We start from the raw sequence: 19,086 nt of genomic DNA on the forward strand, positions 1-19,086 counted from the left end.
CTTCAGTGTTTGGGGATCCTTAGGTATTTTTTTCCCCTTCTCCTGTATGACAGGTATGCTGCATCATGCCTTTAGTTTCTCTGATTCTGTGATTACTCATTGTTATTTTGGGTGAGCAAAGCCAGTAGGTGTTACAATACCTTCCCTGTCAGCATGTCCTGCAGTTTCTGTTTCCTTGGATGAGACAGGAAAGTAGTCACTTCAGGGCCAGAGAACTGGGCCTCATTTCGTCATCTGGAAGGTGACTAGTTAAAATCTAACTAGCAGTCTCACACCCAGTGCCTGACAAGAACAATCTCTGAAGACTATTAAGAAAATAAAAATTCCCTGCTCTGTCATATAATGGAAATGAGAATACTTCAACAGCCATCCTCTCTAATCTGTTAGCCAGCCCTTAGCAGCTTACCAAGCCTGTATTTAACCTATTTCCCTAATGGCAATTAAGAAATGTTTTCATTTCCCAGGGAGAGGATTGGCAATGAAATCCCCCTCTCCCCCCCAGCCCCCATCCTGTGGCTCCGTTCTCTCCCTCCTCTTCCCCACACCCCAGCTCCTTCTTCCTTAGCCCAAGGCATCCAAAGCATTCCCCGTGTGTTTGGGTAGCATGCAGTGAGGAAGAAATGATTAAGCAGCTGAATGTTTGAAATCCAGCTAAATGCACCGATTATTATCTGCTTAGGGCTTTCTTATCTCGAACTGTGTGGTGCTTAATGGTAGCCCCATTGTTTTCAGCTCAGAGGTATTAATGAAGGAATCAGGGCAGCAAGCTGATGTCATAGGTGGCTGAAAGGTGACTTGTGCACTGATTTCCCTTACTCCACCCCTTCACAAGTCCCTTCCAACTAGTTCAGAAGAAGGGTTAGTATTTTTAGAGGGGAGGGAAAATAAACCCAGCAAGCAGCCGAGGTTGCATTTGTGTGTCTGGTAAAAGGATTGCAGAGGCTCCTAAATATCCTGCTTAAAAGATGTACTCTCTGAGCTTCTGCTCTACTTTCTCACTTCATAAAGACTCTGAAGTGTTGGCGCAGGTCTCAGCGTGAAAGCGACCAGCTGGCCCTTGTTCACACCTGCCCTAGGCACTGACCAGCAGACCACACTTGATGTCCTGACCTATATCCAAGGTGAGGTTTCCACTCAGTGTTTTCCACGGGAAGAAAGAGCTGTGTAGTAGCTACCACCAAGGATAGCTTCTTGAGATTGATGAAGCCCTCAAGATGATGTACAATTTAAGGAAGTGCTTTCGTAGTCAAGTTATCAGCTGTACTTTTTGTCACTCTTGGGAGTTAAATCCTTTTCTCTTTTTTTAAAAATGTACATAGTTATTAGATGCAAAGTAGTGGATGTTGTGTGAGGAAAAACTCTTCTCTCTGGGGTGAGGTATCTTGAGTGTATTCAGTTTTCTATTACACAACACAAAAAAGGGAAAGAGTAAAGATTTAGAATAGATTCTATTTCATTGCCATTGTTTGTATTTTAATCATACAATTATTTCTGTAAATCTTTTTGTGACAGATTTAATTTGGTATTCCTTCCCTTTTGTCATGGACATGAAAAACACTATTCTTTCTTTGACTTAAAGTACTTTGGCATCACACTCCTGCAAAAATGCTGAAATTTCTTCAAGGTGTTTTTTTGTTTTGTTTTGTTTTGGGTTTTTTTTTTTTTTTGTTTTTTTTTTTTTTTTTGTTTGTTTTTTGTTTTTTTTGTGGACCCACCTAAGAATTCAAGAAAAGATGTGCTACCAGAAACTGACTTGTGGAGCTTTTGTGATTTTGGGGACAATAAAAGAAAAGCAGCTTTTAAATAGCAATGTCATAAGGTAGCAAGTAAAGAGCTCCTGTGTCCATACATATCCAAGCAGGTCTCAGACTAGAATAAAAAATAACGCAGTTTCTTTTTTAATTTTAATGAGGCAATACTTTTTGTGCAATATGTAAGTTAATCAGAGTATTTGTGATTACAGTTATAATGTCTTTGCTGGCACGGTGTTCATAAGATAGGATTCCTGTCTTACCTAGACAAATAAGTGAAGAGCTTAATCCTTTCAAATTTTTGATCAGTTTTATTTTTTTTTCCCAATTTCAGTTTAGTTTTGGTTTGATGAACATGCAGTAGCTTTCACTGTTCACTGCAGTACTTTGTGCCTGTTGAAGGAGCTATCTAAATAGTCCACTAGCAAAGACTAGAAAGTTGAAAGAGAAAGCAGAGAAGAAAGAGTGGCAATGAATACCCCTAAATGCATCAAAGCCAGCTGCTGTCTTGAATAAGATTTACTTAACAGGAAACCATCAAACACCAAAATGCTCCCTTCAATTTTCTTTTCCAAGGAGAAGACAAACTGCATAGCACTTGGTGGGGTTTTTTTTTTTTTTTTTTTCATTTTGACTTATTAGCTCATGACTGAGATTTGTTTGTGTAGGGTGTTTTTGGTTTGTTTGGGGTTTTTTGGGAAGGGTTGAGTGAACTGACTGGCACTTCCAGTCCTGCCCTCTCACATCCCCTCCTGTCCCATTCCCTGTTTCTGTAGGTTCAGCAGTAAAAACCTATTGAAATGTGAGATTACCAAACTGAAGCAATCAGTCTGAAATGATTAAGGAAGATGACTCTTCTTTTCTTCAGATGACCAAAAGTCATCTTGTCCAGAGTTCCTTATCTTCAAGGTGCTATTTCACAACAGTTTCATTCTAACTATCTATTTCCTGTTAAAATCTGAAGGCTTTACATTGTTGGTAAGCTTGTATGTACAACCTACACCAACAGTTACGAAAATTGGTGTCGGTCTTTCTTTTGAAATTATGCTGGATTTTTTAAAGGAAAAAGTGTTTATTTATTTCTTTAGTAATTTAGGAGATTATGTGTCAAGCCTAGGGTGAAATTTTGTTTGCTGAACTTATCTTAAACCTCAGGAGGGGAGGAAGGTTCCGTTTAAAGGTCAAAGCATTTCAAGATTTCAATTCTGTATATTTTTTACCTTTAAAATTTTCCCTCACCCCACCCATACCTCAGACTTAGAAGTTTTTCAGATGTCTTACACATGTTCATCTTGTGTTAAAATTTTTGAAATAATTCTACATTAAATGCCACAATAGTTAAATATTCATGCACATATTACTATCCTCTGCTGTGGACCAATACTTCTCTGGTGAGAAATTCAGTGTTTGAGCTTGGAGGAGAACGCTGGAGCTGACAAAATTCAGATGCTAATGATAATTAATTTATGTAGTGGCAAAGATAGGTGCAGTGCCAGGTGCTTTACAGGCAGATAAGATCTGGTTTCTGCTTCAGTGAGTTTACAATCTGAGGCCCCGGTTTTGCAAATACTTATGCACATGAGTTATGCCACGAGTGCAGTGACACTACTCATGCATGTGAAGTTACTCACCTGTAGTGAGCTATCTGTGTACAGTTTCAACTGCATTAGCTTTTCAATTGATTGTGAAGTGAGTCAGTAATTATTCAGGCTGATAATTGTAGTTATTTAACAAGCTCTGCCAGTCAGAAATTAAAGAAAAAATACAGGAGTCACCTTTCTGCAAGGAAATTGAAAACTCATGTTTTACTGGGAAGTTTTTCAGGAAGCAAACAGTCCATGTTAGATCTGGCATTTTCATGTCACACTGGTTTAAATTATGTCTATTTGCGTACAAATCACAGAGGAGAAAAAAATCACCCGATAATTGGAAGGGAAAAGTGTTATTCCCGTTCCTCATTTGTCTGATGCTGATCTTGGGGCCACGGTAAGAGTGTTTCCAGTGAAATTACTTTCAAGTCTGGGAAAAAGCAATCAGCAGAGGCCTTGGTAGCTGTAAATTTGTGGCAGCAGTCCCTAATTCATCTTGTAATTCTATGACAGGCTCTGAATTGCCCGTATTTGGCCAGGGATCACCTCAGTGGACAGTTAATGAAAGAGCAGAGGGAACTTGAAGGTCAGTCAACTGAATTCTTTTTTCTTCCTGGCTATGTCTTTTTTATTGCATCCTATCTTTCTTTATATAATTTATTAAGGAAAACCTTTTTTTGTTTGTTTCTGGCAGAGGCAAATCTATGCCTATTTGTTTATCTGCCTTTTTTGCTTGAAGCATTTTTAAAACAGCCTAAAATGCCTCAAAATAGATGTTTCTGTTGAAATCAAGTGACAAAATTACATTTTAGCCAACTTCTATTTCTTGTCTGAGTGTGGTCATGAGAATAAAACAGCAACAGATGCTGCAACAAGGTATGGTTTTGAGAACGGCATTTGTACATCGACATGTGAATCTAATCTAAGTACAATAAGAAGACTTTAGATATTGGCTCACACTCAGAATAAATGAATTTGAACTTCAGGAAGCCATGAGACTAATTAAAATAACACCAGAAAATGCATTTGTGTCTGCTGGAGTCAGACTAATCAGCAGATAAGATGTAATAGCATTTGTTTGTTGAAACTCTGTAGTAAATGGGGGCTGACTTATCAGAACACAAGACTTTTTTGTGACATGTATAGCAGAACAGACATGTTGAAAAAAATTTAAAATTAAAAACAAAGTGGAGTCATGGATTAAAAATTAAAATGGCCTTTTGTTTTTCTTCCCTCTTTCTTATTTTATAAGGTAATCTCCTGTCATCACTGCTTTCTCTTTTTCAGAATATTTTCATTCTTTGGGGGACATCAGTCTTCTTTCTTGTTTCATCTCATTCAGTCTATCTCTCAGAATACCTTGTGTCTTAATCTTGTCTCTCTAGTTTATGCCTTCAATCTTTTTGCCTATTTTTTCTATCCTTTTCCTGTCCTTTTCATAGTGCTTTTTTTATCTCCTTCATTTTGACTTTCATTCCAAATATATTATCTTCCCACCTTAGAAGAGTTCCCTTCCCCTGTTCAGCCTTTGTCAGAAAAAAATTTAATAGACTTCACCATCATTTGACCCTTCCAGATAAAGTATTCTGAATGACCATTCTGGCTTCAGGGAAAAAGGAAGTATTGGTGGATGAAGTAGTGTTTTTTTCACTATCTGAACTCCTTTCAGTCACAACAAGATCACTGCTACTTCCTCTCAGATTGAATTAAAAATCCTTTGCAATTCATTGGAAGTTTCATTTGCTATTGAACTAAACCTACAAAGTAGGGTAAAATGGGGGATTAAAAAGAAAAAAGTGGGTAGAGAAGTCCATTTTCTGCCTGCTATACAAGGGAAAGTTAAAAAATATTTAGAAATAAATTCAACTTTCAAAGTACATTGAATATAAACTAGTGGTAAGAATTAACTGCATTTTAGTGGTTATCATGTAGTCAAGGATGCCCTTACTATAAGCAGAGTAGAGTACAATGAGCTTTTCTATTTGTGAACCTGGGATTCCATGTCACTTTTTAATAGGCTTCTGCGGCACACATCCTTTTGGCTGCCTGTGATAGAGCAGAGGTCATTACTAGCTGCAGGACCTGCTACTTGGCTGTGCCTGTCTTGGCTGGTGGGATGTCTTGTGGACTGTGGCCACTTGTGACTGTGGCCATTTATCACTTACCAGCACCAGGGGATATCCAGCCCAAAAGCTGATCCCAGACAAGCAGATCACAGCAGGCATGGAAAGCAAGGTGATGCCTTCATCTGTACAGATAAAAGAGGGATTTGTGCATATATAACGTTTTGAAAATTATGCCAATACAATCTTAGTCAAGTCTAGTGGAACAAAAATGGTCTTGGTTCTTGCACAAGCCAAGCAGGGAACAAGGTGGTCTCTCACAGTTTTAGCAACATCTCATTTCTACACATGCTGACTTTCCAATATTTGTACAAGAAGCTGCTCTGTGAAGGTTGATTAGAAGTGGTCAGGATTGTTTTATGTCTCAATTTTTCATATTTCTCTTTAAATCATGTATTTGAAATGCTGGATTTGGCAGAAACAAAATTGTTTGAAGGAAGACATGAAAATCTTCTCTTTGTGTGTAGGAGACTATTGTTAACCTAATATAACAGGGTGTCAAAACTCATAATATGCTAAGTGTTTATAAAGTTCTTTTATTAATGATGTAAAAAATCCAATAACAACCTAAGAAACTTTTCATAATGAGAGGAGAAAACATTAGTGCTTTTCCTGACAGTGTTCCTTTTCATGGGGGATTCCTTTGTGGAATACTAATCAAGTCCATTCAGAAAGATCTTAATTAATTTAATTAAAATCTGTCAGATCAAACTGATTAGCCTGACATCCAGCCTGGCAGGAGGAAGGAGGCTGGTACAAGCATTGTAAATGTGTTGAGGTGGGCTTGCCGCTTGCAATCAGAGATGTGTGGCTGCTGTGGGGATCAAAGCCATCTTTCATTGTCGTCAGAATAAACATTATTGCTCCCCTGGGCAAGTGATCCAGTTTCTTTTTGTCAGAAAATATTTTATACCTCCACAGCCCTGGCAGCTCAGGAGGGGACAGCAGCTACCTGGTTCTACACCAGGTGACCTTTCCTACCCTCCTGACAACAGGAATACAGATTAGACATTTCTCATCTCTTCGCCATCCGCTCAGGTGTTGGCCATGGGCAGGAGAGAGAGGCCATGGTGGCAGGGGTGACTGCATTTTGAGCATGGGTGTCGCTGCAACAGAGACTTCCAAGGAGTGGTGTGCCCACATGAGGCATCTTCCTTTTGCTGCCATCTCCCACTGAACTGAAGTGGGAGCTGAGAAACTGCATTCTCTGCTATCTGGCTGTGCTTGTCCATAATATGAGGAACTACCTCAACCGTGTAAGCTTCTTAATTCTGCAGCTGCTAATAATGATGTGTGGTTTCTATGGCAAACATCAGGGCAGCCAATGCCAATCTGTATCACTGGGTCCTTCCACTTCCCCTACCCCACACATGTACTTACAGAGTACCTCTCATCTTCAAAGATTTTAATAAACACTTTTATCCATCGTTACAGTGGGAGGGATCCATCAAAAGGGTAATAGCTTGTAAATACTCCATTTTTCAGGTCCCAATCCTGCAAGCGCTTAGGCATATGTTTTAGCTTTATGTGCCATAATTCAGGCTTCAGTGGAACCATTCACAGTACATGAAGCTAAGCATATGTGTAAGTTAGGAATTGTGCAGATTAAACAGCATTCCTGTTAGCTGGAAATCAAAAGGTAGATGAAAACTGGGACTCCAGCTACAGAGGAAGTGTAGTTCCTGAATGAAGAGCAGCAGCAGCTGACATGAAAGACCTGCCAACAGAAGACCTGTCAGTGACATGTGTTTGGTCTTTATTTGTAAAAGGGACTCTTCTCCTGGCAAAATGCCAATGGGTCAGTTTCTCCAAGGATGGAATTCATCTGGAGCATTGAGTTCCATTTGCATGGGCACACACCCAGTGAAAGCATCTTGTATCTGATTTCAGTACTTGGGCTTCAACAGATTTTTCGCCAAGAAATGACAGATTGCTGGAAGAAATAGGACATAAGTTTCATCTGCAGATGCTTTTCCTGACTTACACCTTCCCAGTACTTTCTGGCCATGTCAGTTGAATTGAATATCCTTGAAGCAAGCAAGGTAGCTTTCATTTGAACAGTGAGCCTGCAATTAAAAGGGTATGCTTGGTCAGTTTAGGATCTTACAGCTGGAGGAAGATGCTTAATGGAATGGATCAGGGTGATAAGGATAGGGTGGACAAATAGGTAGAAATAAGCCACTGGCCACACTAGCCAATATATTTGTCCTTTTTATAAAAGATAAAATTGTAATAATATTTTGCCTTCTCTACTATCTAAGCCTCAGCTTAGATATTTAGACGTATTTTTCCTACCTGCTAAGGGTTTCTTTGATCCTGATTTTGTATTATCTCCATACTGGCCCAAGGATCCACTCATGATGAGACCTTTTAACAAGAAAATGTATTACACAGTGTACATGTAATAAATGTGGTTTCTGTTGATGGTGACTAAACTCAGGCCATTCTTCTAGCAGAGTACCAGAGTCTGTTGTTTTTTCTCCTTTTGTTTTTATATAGAGTCCTTCCCTAGCATCTTCCCAACTTCTCCATTAATTTTCTTTTAAGATAATGCAAAACTCAGTTCTATTCAACCATACTTATTAAATTAGATTCTGCTCTAAATTTTATTTTTTTCCTAAATGTCAGGTTACTAAATTGAAAAACTTCAAGGTTCCAGCCATGGAACTCAGACTGACTGATAGGTTCAACACATTTCCATAAGGAAATACATAGATATGAATGGGAAGCAAGAAGGAATTTTTGACAATATATTTTTAGTAAGATTTTATAAAATTGGTATCTTCCAATGCAGCAGCTGTATTAGCTGTAAGTACTACTTGTATCAATATGATTTTTATTTTTTCTTTGTCTTTTGCAGTCAAATAACCTAATATTTTGAGGAAATAACACTGGACAGTATTGATCTATTTTTTTCTTTTCTTCCTGGCTCCTAGGTCACAGTTTAGGCCCTAGTTCAGCAAAGTACTTAAGAAGAGGCTTATCTTTAAGCACATGTTCAAGTCTCAGCAGAGTAAATGAGAATTAAGCAAATACTTAAGTACTTTACTGAATAGGGATAGAATTAAGCATGTAGTTGAATGTTTTACTGAATCAGGGCCTTAAAATTAAAAATTAATCTTATTTGTACTACGAAGATTGGAAAGCTATGTGCTAGATTTGGATCTTGAATTAATATAAACCAGGAACAGGGTAGCACCAACTGTCACAAGGAGAGGGGTATGTAGGTGTAAAAAGGGGGTGAAGCTGGGGCTGTTAAAATCGTGGGTAGGACATAGGAGAGATATACATTGTGTTCCTGTGTCTGTTTCAGGCTAAATTACTGGAGGCTGACATTCCTTTGTGTTTCAGTCCTGCTGCTGGTGAACCTTGGCATGCATAAAAAGTTCCATAATATTAATAGCTGCCATGCTAAGTCTGAAGTTGCAGAAGGGGCTTAATCTTTTTAAGCCTCAATACACACTATTTGTCCTGTGAAGGGATGGTGATGCCACTTCTCTTCTTTCAAACTCTTTAAGCTGGTGAGGTTTCTTTCTGCACATTATCGTGATGCCTGGCACAGTACTTTTGCTTGTGCCTTCTAGAAGGTTTTGTAGTACAAGTCCATAATAATAAATCCTGTCCTTTGGGCATGACAAAATTATTAGTGTGACATGATAGAGTTTTGTTGCAGTTGAAGTTTTTGTCAAGCTTTAGGTTGATACAAACTAATGGCAGCATTAAGTAGTTTTCTGACTAGCATAATTAACTTGTGTGAGTCTAGGAAAAAGTATTTGAAGAAGTGTGGTAACTTTACACTACTTTTTAGGAAGATAGCTTTCAGCCTGTAGAGTTGAGCAGGTTATGGATGAATGCAGGGGAATGTTTGCATGGACCAGTTGTAGGGATGTCTGTTAAATTTGCAAACATCTAGAGTTTTCAGTGCCTGTGAATTCCTTCTGAGAAGTTTTTGGTATTGGCAGTAAACATTTGAGTGGTTTAAGTGAGGTATTTCAAAACCATCGTTTCTACAAACATGGAATTGGTGCCTGGAGCTGGGTCAGTGTTCATCATGATGTTCTGTGTTGCTGTAGAGATGCTCAGAGAAGATTGACCCAAGTGCTCCTCTTCAACTAAACTTCATGTAAGGGTAGCTCAGAGTGTAGGTGCAGTGAGTGTAATATGATCTGCATGGGTACTAGCTAATAGTTAACTGGCTCTGCCGAACCTGTGTTCCTTAAACAAACGCTATCAGATATGGGTTGTCTTACTTCTGCAGACAACCTACTTCAGGTTGGAAACTAAAGCTTTATTCTTAGGAGTAGAAGACAGCAGGAGGGCTTTCACTGCCTGCTCAAACAGGGAAGGGAAGGAAGGCATCGCATTACTAGAGCTGCTGTTTTCCACTCAAAACAGGAGGGATGGGGCTAGTAGGGTTTCTGAGTATGTTCTGAAGTGTGTAGGGTGGCTGACCTCAACTCAGCTGTTATTTTGATTTTTTAGCTGACTGTGGGCCGAACAGGTGCTTGACACAGTGTGAAGCTTCTCAGGATAGCTGGTGTAACTTTGTGCCAAGGCTTTGGGAAAGGGCAGAGAAACATGCAAGATCATGCTTTACACAGGAGTTTACAGTGTGGAGATACTCTGTATGGAGAATGAAGGGGCAAGATAGTGCTGAAACTTTGAGCTTTCTGTACAAGGCAGAAAATTAATAGATAAGGTGAGTCAAAACTGTGGATCTTGTATGCTGGGGGCTTTGAAAACTTTGTGGGAAATGCTTGTTATTAGGGATAACCGTCTTAGTTTCTGAAATTCCATAAGGGCATAAATCTACATTTTGTGTGCGTGAGAGACCTCTCACCCAAGTACTGTTCTTGCAATGATAGCATTGTATGATCACCTCGATTAATCATCTTGGCTTATAAAATGGGTTATTACCTTATATCTGAACTGTTTAAAAAACACTGTTTCTGGATGACTTGTAGTAGTGTGGGTTTGTTTGGGGTTTCATTTTTGTTTTTTTAATGGCAAATACAAATTCCCCTCTATGCATTTGAAATAAAAAAACTAGGGGTATTTTTGAGAATAAACAACCTACTTGTTCCTACAGGTAGAAATGCAGAACTCAGCAATGATGGCTTTAAAAGCATATCTAGAGCAAAAACTAGTGGGTTTCACTTTTTCAGTTATGGGCAGAGTAAGCTGGTTTTTCATTTTTTGATTCTGACTAGTAGGAGATACATTAATTGCATCAAAAATTGTCTCTTTGTGGTTATTTTTGAGACTATCTTTTCCTCCCTTAAGGAATGAAGTGACCCACATCTGAAAACAAACTAGCTTTGTATGAAGTGATGGATTTTAAGTAGAAGCCTCTGTTCAGAACTGAAGTTTATTATTTGATGCATTTAAACTATTTTTTTGGACCAGATAAAAATTCTTTGTTAAAAAATTGTTGGTCACTCATCATTTAGGTTACCCTTGCACCGGCATAAGTACATTTAGTTCACTTGAGCTCCCTGTAACTTAGAGCATTAAACATGTGACAAGAAACAAAATTATGAGAGACTTAAAAGCAACTCTTTTTTTTTTCTAGTTTTGTGTTATTTATTAACAGTATATTTCATTTTACTTCAGTTGCACAAAAGCTGTCAACTAAGTTAATAGTAAATGCCACTTCCTAGTTGACATGAAAGTCTTTAGCATAGAGAATGATTATTTTAATCATCTTGCATTTACTGAATAAAATATGCACCTGTAATTTTTTAAAATTAGTCTTTTAAAATTATTATCAAAGTACAAAATCTTAATTTGTTATCTTGTTTAAATAATTTTCTCTTGACAGAGTATGGTCTGATATGATAACTGAATTGATTGATAATACAAAATGAAAGATATTAACATATTTTAGACAGATCAATGAAATATTGACAGGCCTGGAACATAAATGATTTTGGTGTATGAATTCTCCAGTCACTTTTTTCTTTGGCAGAAAAGTCGCACTTGCAGCATTTCTATTTATGTTATTCTATTAATGGCAGAAAGTTTAAATGTATAATTCAAAATTTTTGAAGCAAATCAGAAATGCAGCTTTTGAACTCCAAGTTTGTTAAACAAAAATGCATTGATTTTTTTCTGGAAAACTCATCTTTAAAGCACAGCAAAGTTCTAAATTTTTATCTCCTTGATACCTTCTTGGCTTAAAGTGACAAAGTCCAAAAAGACTTTTATCAATACAAGTTTAGGGGTTTTTTTGTTTTGTTTTGTTTCACTAACATCCATTTTACGGAGACTTTATGAGTTCCTGTGCATCCTCCAAATATTGACACTGCTGGGGCTGGATGGAAAGTTCAGACCAAATCTTGAACCTCCTCTTGTTGGTTCTACAGACTGTCTGGAGTCCAAAGGTTACGAACTGCTTGTAAACTATCTCCAGAATAAAAGCCTGTGTGCCAGGACATCAGTGCTGGTATTGTGTCCTCTATTCTTTTCCTAATTTGCAGTTTCTCCCCATCCTGCCCCCGTGGATTGTCAATGGCCTGAATTGTTTCAGTCTGTTTAATTCAGCGAGGCTATGCTAATCGGTGTCGCCTGAAAGCCTGTCCTGAGACCCCGAGACTTCAGAGATGTTAATTCGCTTAGTATTACAAAACTAAAAGGGTGGGGGGGGAAGAGAAAAAGAAGAAAACAAAAACCACCAGAGTAGTTCTCCATTGTCTGCTCTGGCAGCACAGACATTAAACTCTTGGATTCTGCAATAGTCAGTACAGAACAGTTTTTAATACACACCAATTTAACAGAACAATTTCTTTAATATTAAGCATTCAAATTGCTCTGTACAAGATTTACCCAGTGGCTAAAAGTCTACAGAAATCTTCCTGTGAACTCAAATTTAAAGAGTTTATTTTGCTTAGTTGTGTAAGATGTGCATGTTCAACCAAATAAGACCATTTGTGTCCTTAAACCTGAGACAGTAACAACGCTGAAACTACAGCTTTCCCAAACTGGATATGGACCCGTCAGGTACGTACCTGGAGGAGAATCTAAGAGTTTGAGTTACTGCTGAGGCTCTCTGGGTGGCTCAGTGGGAGAACATAGTACTCAGGAGAGAAATCACAGGAGCCACCAAGTTCAGCCAGAAGCATCCTGAGTTTAGTTCAATGATTTGTGCATTTTTGCCAAGTGGATGATAGGGCATAGTCCAACCACATCCTTCCCCAGTAAACAGAATTGCCCTGTCGGTTCTTTGGATATCCTTTGAGGATACAGGCTCAACCTCTCAGGCAAAAGTGTAAAATAGTAGATTTCTTCAATGTTATTAAAAAACATGTTCTAAATGAACATTTCTGCCTAGAGCAATTTTCCAAAGAAATAATTTTGCTAGAGAGACAGAGAGCAATCACTTACAGCTTTCCACAGGCAAACACTGCATGTATTTTTGCTCCCAACTGTGATAAATTTACCTTGGGTTTAGTTCATTAAGAAAACTTCATCAGGGAAATGCAATTTCTCCTCACTGTCTAAACATAAATAGTACTTATCTCCTTTGGCTAGTTGTTTCTCAGACATGAAATTCCTGTTAAATGGATCTTTTTAATACAAACATTTTTAAAAGCCACACATTCTTTTCCACTGCATCAGTGTGTGGTTTTTACTTGGTAACACAATATGTACTATCAGTGGTTTATCACGGTGATTAAAAGTCCAGTGAAGGCAACTCACATGAGTCTTTAACTATGAATTGATCCTTAGTGATCAAATTAAATTCGGGGTTTTTTTCAGGAAAAAACTATTGGCTTTTTCTTTGTTTGTTTTATGTAGAATAGATTTTACTAAAAAAACGTGGGTTTGTATCATGATTTTTAAATTTTTTTTTTGTGGCATATGCTTAGTGAATATTCTCTAAATACTCCTCACAGTCAGCAATAATCTTAATGATAAATCATTTTGCAATGTTTCAAATGTTCTTAACTCTTGTTGAGATAATTCCCAATTCAGTGTGTTAAATATTTTCAAGAAATAGGCTTGCTGACTTTTAATCTGGAGGTCTGTTTTGTACCACATGCAGTTTCCAGGTACTCTGTATCTCTTGTGCTGCATAACCTGTCTCGCGTGCACAGCTATCTAATCTTGCAGCGGGTGAGAAGCTGTAATTTGTGGGGCTTCTTATCGAAATGCAGAAAACTGATGTGGAAAGAATGGCAACAAAGCTGTATTTTGCCCTCACAGTATTAATTTTGTTTTTTTAAAAAATAGGTGTAACTGAATGAATAATTTCCAGAGCTGTTAAAACATAGCAGGTTGCGTGGTCCAAAGGCAAACCCTGTGGAGCTGAGCTGTATGGGGCACCAGCGCCCTTCACTCCCCAGGAACCCAGCGTCCCCCATGCTCACCGGGATCTGATTGTCCAGTGATGCAAGAGTTTGCTAATTAAACAGTTCACAGAGGTGTTTGGGGCAGAACCTGTGGACATTTAACCAATTGAACAATTTATTGCTGTAATTGAAGGGGTTAGCTGGTGTTTATTAACTAGCCTTCCTGTCACGTTCCAGTGGCTGGACTAACCCTTGGTCCCTGATTTGTTTTCAAGTGTCCCACCGGTGGTGTTGGCATTGCAGTGTCACTCTTCAGGCTGCCACTTCAAGGCCACAACTTCACTTACCAGCCTTTCGCAAATTTAGCCACATTACTGGATTTTTTTTTCTTGCTGGAGCAAGTGTTTTATTACAAAATACTGTCACTTTAGAGCAAAACCAAGATTTTCTTTTAGATGAAAAATAAGTTTGGATTATTAAGAAATTTCAGCAAACCGCTTCTGGCTTGAAAACAAGTTTCTGGCTTTGTAATCTCAGCATAGCACTAGTTTATTTTCCTTTTATGTTTATGGTCACCTCTGTCGTCTCTATCATCATTAAAGCGGGTTTGGGGCTGGGATTAAGGCGTCATTACAGTGGCGTGCAGCAGGGCTTCCAGTCAAACCGCTGAGGCACGAGCAGTTTGGGACACAAATCTATTCAGAGGAACAATGAGTCCTGATGGTGATAACAGGCTGCTTCGCCCCCTTACCCATGAAAGCTTCTATAACTAGAACTAATTGGCCGTTCTTAAAGTGCAATTAGCAGGGATATTAATCTAGGCCTGACAGGTGTGAAAATGTGTTTCTTTGAGTTCATTCAATAGACACCCTCTCTGATCACCCGTAGGAGGGGTCTGAAGCAATTGTACCTATAAACTTGCAAGCTTTTACTTTGTTGGAACTGAACAGCCCACTTTTAATAATCTCATTTGAGTCAGATGGCATTAACCCGACAGAAATGGATGGGAGGAAGTTCACTTAATACTGACATAATAGTTGGTATCACTTCCATCATCGGGAAAGGAAATGACTACTTTCCCCTTCATTTGGGTATGTGAAGAAAAGGGAAGACTTTTTAAAAATACATATTTTTAATGAGAAAGTTAGGTCTGAATTATTTTGAATTCAGGATAATTAGGTGTCCTCCCTCTATTTGCCTCTTGTGCAGTTTGATAATCTCCATTTGCAATGCTTGCTGTTTTTCCCATTTTTGTTTTTCATCCCAATAGGCACAGCATAGAGCAGAGACATTAAAAGGCATTGCCAACAAGGGTGGCATTATCATCAGCTCTGCAGCTTTTAAACTGTGATAATGTAACTGTTTATCTCCAATTGGAGATGGAGTTTCAGGACTCGGGATAGATACAGCACTACTAGTTCAGCTTTCCTACAGCTCATATACAAGGGCACAGCTCAGTGGTGCTGCACTGGTCTATACATGTCCAAAGATTCTTATTTTAACCAGCAGACTTATTGTGGGATGCTGAAAGGGTTCCAGCTGAATCTGCAGATGGTTGCTTATGCTAGTGGGCTTCAGGCTTGGAACTAAATGAGGAAATTTGTATTTCCCGTTTTAATTAAAAAGGGTATTCACAATTTAAGACTAAACAACAAAAGCCTACCCCAAAGACATGCATCTGTTTTACATAAGATAAATGTGTTATAAGAGTGAGAAATTGCTTGAAGATGGTCTTGATATTGAAAATAGTGTGAGTTCATGGGCATGCAGATGCATGTATACTGCTCAGTCAGCTAGAATTTTTTCCAAAGATGGAAAACTTATTATGTAGGGTCTGCCATACATACTTATTATGTATGGTCTGAAAAAAAATCTGCATAATGCTTTACTAATTCACCCTTTTGAAGTATCTGAAAGTCTAGACCACTGTGATATTTCTTAGAAATACCTTAAAAAACTTGTTAGAAAAGATGAGTCTAGGTCTTCCTCAGCCACTCAGCACAGTCTTCTGATAGAAAAGGCAACTTCATAAGAAAATTTGTTTTACTAATGTATGAGGCCTATCTTACTAAGGCTGGCTTTTTTTTTTTTTTTTTTTTTTTTTTGCCTCACTGCTGTGATGGAAAAGCCCCTCTTAGACTAATGAATTTCTTGTCTGAATTTGCTTGGGAGAGTTTTCTTCTTCAGGAAAATTCTTAGCTGAAAAATCTCAAAAAAAATAGATCCTTGCTGTTTACTTCATGACACTGAGCACAACCACATCCTTTCCCAACCTTGGCAAAAACAGAAAGCAAGAAAGAACATGATTTCATAATGAAACAAGGTTCAGCAACCTTCACCAGTATGAGTAGTAATTGAGGTAGCCTTAGAAACTGTGTGAGTATGTCCCTGAACGCGAATTTATGAGCCTTTCTGAGATGTAAAGCTTATTAACTTGGTTGTTACTGTATCTGCGTTGCTTTCTTGATGCCCTGATATCCCTTGGGACATTACAGTTTTCCAAAGCTAGTGTGTCTTGGAGTTGGCTCCGCAAGCTTTGCAACAGAGCATGCTGCATGGTTAGACTTGCTCTCTTGCATCTTTTCTAAGAAAGGCTCTGCATTTTCTAACCTAATGCAATCAAAATTGATCTTGATTCAACACAGATGACCTGCATAGGAAAGAACACTCTGCTTCTGGAGCAATAGCAAGGTTTGTCATTCCTTTGGAACCCATTGCCCTTCTTCCTAGTTTAGGAGGGCAAGGCAGTCTCTTTCTTGATTACCCTAAATAGTGCAAAACATCCAAGGGGAAGGAGGGTCCTGTGATTGAGACAAAGGGCTGTGATTCAGGACTTGTGGGTACAGCTCCTATCTCTGCTGTCTGCTTTCAGTTAAACCTTGGGGAAGTCATTAGATCTCTTCCTCTTACACAAAATCCCAGACTCCTTCTGTCTTTTCCATTGAGCTGAGAGGTTCTTGTCACCAGCTGCACATTTGCATGCATTCCTCACCATTGTTATTCACTAATGCAAGCTATAGAGCCTGCCTTCTCATATTCGGGGAGGAAAGTTGAGGTATTAGTATTTTGGGGGCTGTTCTTAGAATGGTGAACATGATCCTGTGCCCAAATCTGCTACCAGGACTCCTGTTTGCCTTTTCATCTCCCACACTAATTCTCTCCCCTCACAACAGCTCCATTTCTCCCCTGTTCTTCCTGAATCACTGAGAAGTGGAGAGGAAGAGATAGCTTTTCCGCTCCCTACTGTGAAACCAAAATATATTATTATCTGTCTTCTCTTAACCAGACGTGGTAACAAGATTACTCAAAATTCATGTCAACTGAATATGAGTTACGTAGTTTTGAAAGCTGATGACTAAAATTATTGGAATTACCCAGAGCTAAATGGTTTGTTATAGCTGGAAATTGGAAAATCTCTTGGTGTTTGCACCATTGTTTGTTGTGGAAGCGTTAAGTCCTGCTGCTTCATGTCTTCACCCTTTTTATTGACAAAAAGGGTACACAATGAAAGGGTTTGTTCATACTTGCTTAAAATCAAATGGTTTGGACAGTTACTTTCTTTATACCTCAGTTATATTTTCATTCCTATTTAGAGTTTTCATTAACAAGTTATTTTGTGGTTACCCAGAGTGGCACTTAGTAATTGCATTGAGATATTTCTCTCTTAGATTTCTTAACTGTAATAATGTAGTAAACCCTGTTTTGCTCAAGAAATACCTGAGAAAAAAATGCAGTGATTAAAAGAATGCCTAAATAACAACTGATGTGGTATTCATTGATTGAAAGTTTTAACTCTTAGCTGCATGGATGGTAAGAAACAAGATAATGGATAGCTACCAGTGTCCCAAATTTGAAAAGACAGAGGAAAATGGCAGCAAGAAAAAGTGAATGAAGATGGATGAAATCCACAGGAGGGTGAAGGGAGATTGCATGGACTCCTCCATGCTGGACAGGGCTGATTGGCTGACTCCTGGCTCACCTCAGCTGTTGCTTTTCAGAGTGGTATTTTGAAAGGCACTGTTCGGGAGAAGTGTTTCCTGGCCAAAGTGCTTCCTGGCCACCACCGCCACACACCACTTGCAGATGCTGCCTGTGGGTCAGTGAGAGGTCACCTCCAGTTAACTCAACACCTCAGTGAGGAGAAAGCTCTTGGGGATAAACTTTCTATCACTGTCTAACCAGCACTGAGAGAACTTGCAGATGCTTAACTTGCTCTTTTGCCTTGTCCGTAAGTAGTTTTCATGGCATCATTAGCACTGCCAGCTATTACCTCTCCACTTGTCCAGTACGGCAGGATCGACAGCACCAGTTTCTACAGCCCAGTGGTTGGGTTTTCTCCTCCCTGTGCTGTGGTCCACCTCCCTGTGCTGTGCTGTGGCCAGGGCTCAGCTGCCCTCCAGTGCCTCACCAGCACCTTGCTAAAGCTACCAAGGACCAAGAGAGACCTTGGAGTCTGCAGAGGGAGCGGCATCCCATGCACACTTGGATGCCCCAAAGCACGTAGGGGTGCCTTCCAGGCTTGCTGTGTGTGACAGGATGCGGCTCCTGGTCCCACGGAACCTAAACCAGGGCACTCACAGCTCCATGGTTCAGTGCCAAAAGGAAGATGCAGCTCTTACACCTCTGCCTGTAGTTTGAACATTGTCAGTGATGACATCAAGAGCAACATCAGGAGGGGATGGACTGAACATGAAGGTGGGTGGTGTTTGCTTATGAAATGTAAAGTCTAATTATGTTCAGCAAACTGCTCAAGTCCTGTAGCTCCAGAACCAGAGCAGTCACATTTAAATAATTGTGTTCTGAAAAAGATCAAAGATGCAAATAAATGTCACAAGTCATGCAGGAGCCCATTTTACATATATGCATAGAGATACATGAGAAATCACTGTATTTTACATTGTTCCCACATTTTTCCTTGTGACAGCAGTTACAGAGCCCTGCTCACAGGTGAGTGAGTGCATGCGCTCCATGATCATTACTTCCCTGGTGGGGCTTTCTTAAGTATCCGTGCAGATTTGGGGCAAAAGTCTGGAAAAGGTAAAATGCTGAGGCAAGAGGATTGAAGTCTGAAAAACCTCTTCAGGTTTCAAACTGGTCTGTTCTTGTCCATAAAAGAATTTAGTAGGCATATATTTTATGTGTGTGGGTACATCAGTAGATGCATAAAAATACATACGTCTGTTTTCAATAAATTTGTTCCATGATCTAAACATCTTCCAGATAACATCTTAAAAATCTTAGGCTTCACATTTTCTCAAACAGGCTTGTTCAGGGAAACGAAAGAGAGTGCTTGACAAGATTATGGTGTTGCTTCCATACATTTCCTTTATTC

The 19,086-nt window shown here is 39.0% G+C and overlaps 1 protein-coding gene across 4 annotated transcripts in view; it reads left to right on the forward strand.

The window, feature by feature from the left end:
* Nucleotides 1–19,086, forward strand: part of PRDM1 (PR/SET domain 1) — a 101,570-nt gene that overhangs the window by 35,390 nt on the left and 47,094 nt on the right. For 3 of the 4 annotated variants that reach the window (XM_085574947.1, XM_085574948.1, XM_085574946.1), the window contains exon 4: nt 3,854–3,926. The exons of the other annotated variant lie outside the window; for it this stretch is intronic. The gene's annotated coding sequence lies outside the window, so the exon portion shown is untranslated. The remainder of the gene's footprint in view (nt 1–3,853; nt 3,927–19,086) is intronic. 4 annotated transcript variants of the gene reach the window in all.

This window comes from Lonchura striata, chromosome 3 (assembly GCF_050655825.1).
Source record: "Lonchura striata isolate lonStrDom1 chromosome 3, ASM5065582v1, whole genome shotgun sequence".
NCBI lineage: Eukaryota > Metazoa > Chordata > Aves > Passeriformes > Estrildidae > Lonchura > Lonchura striata.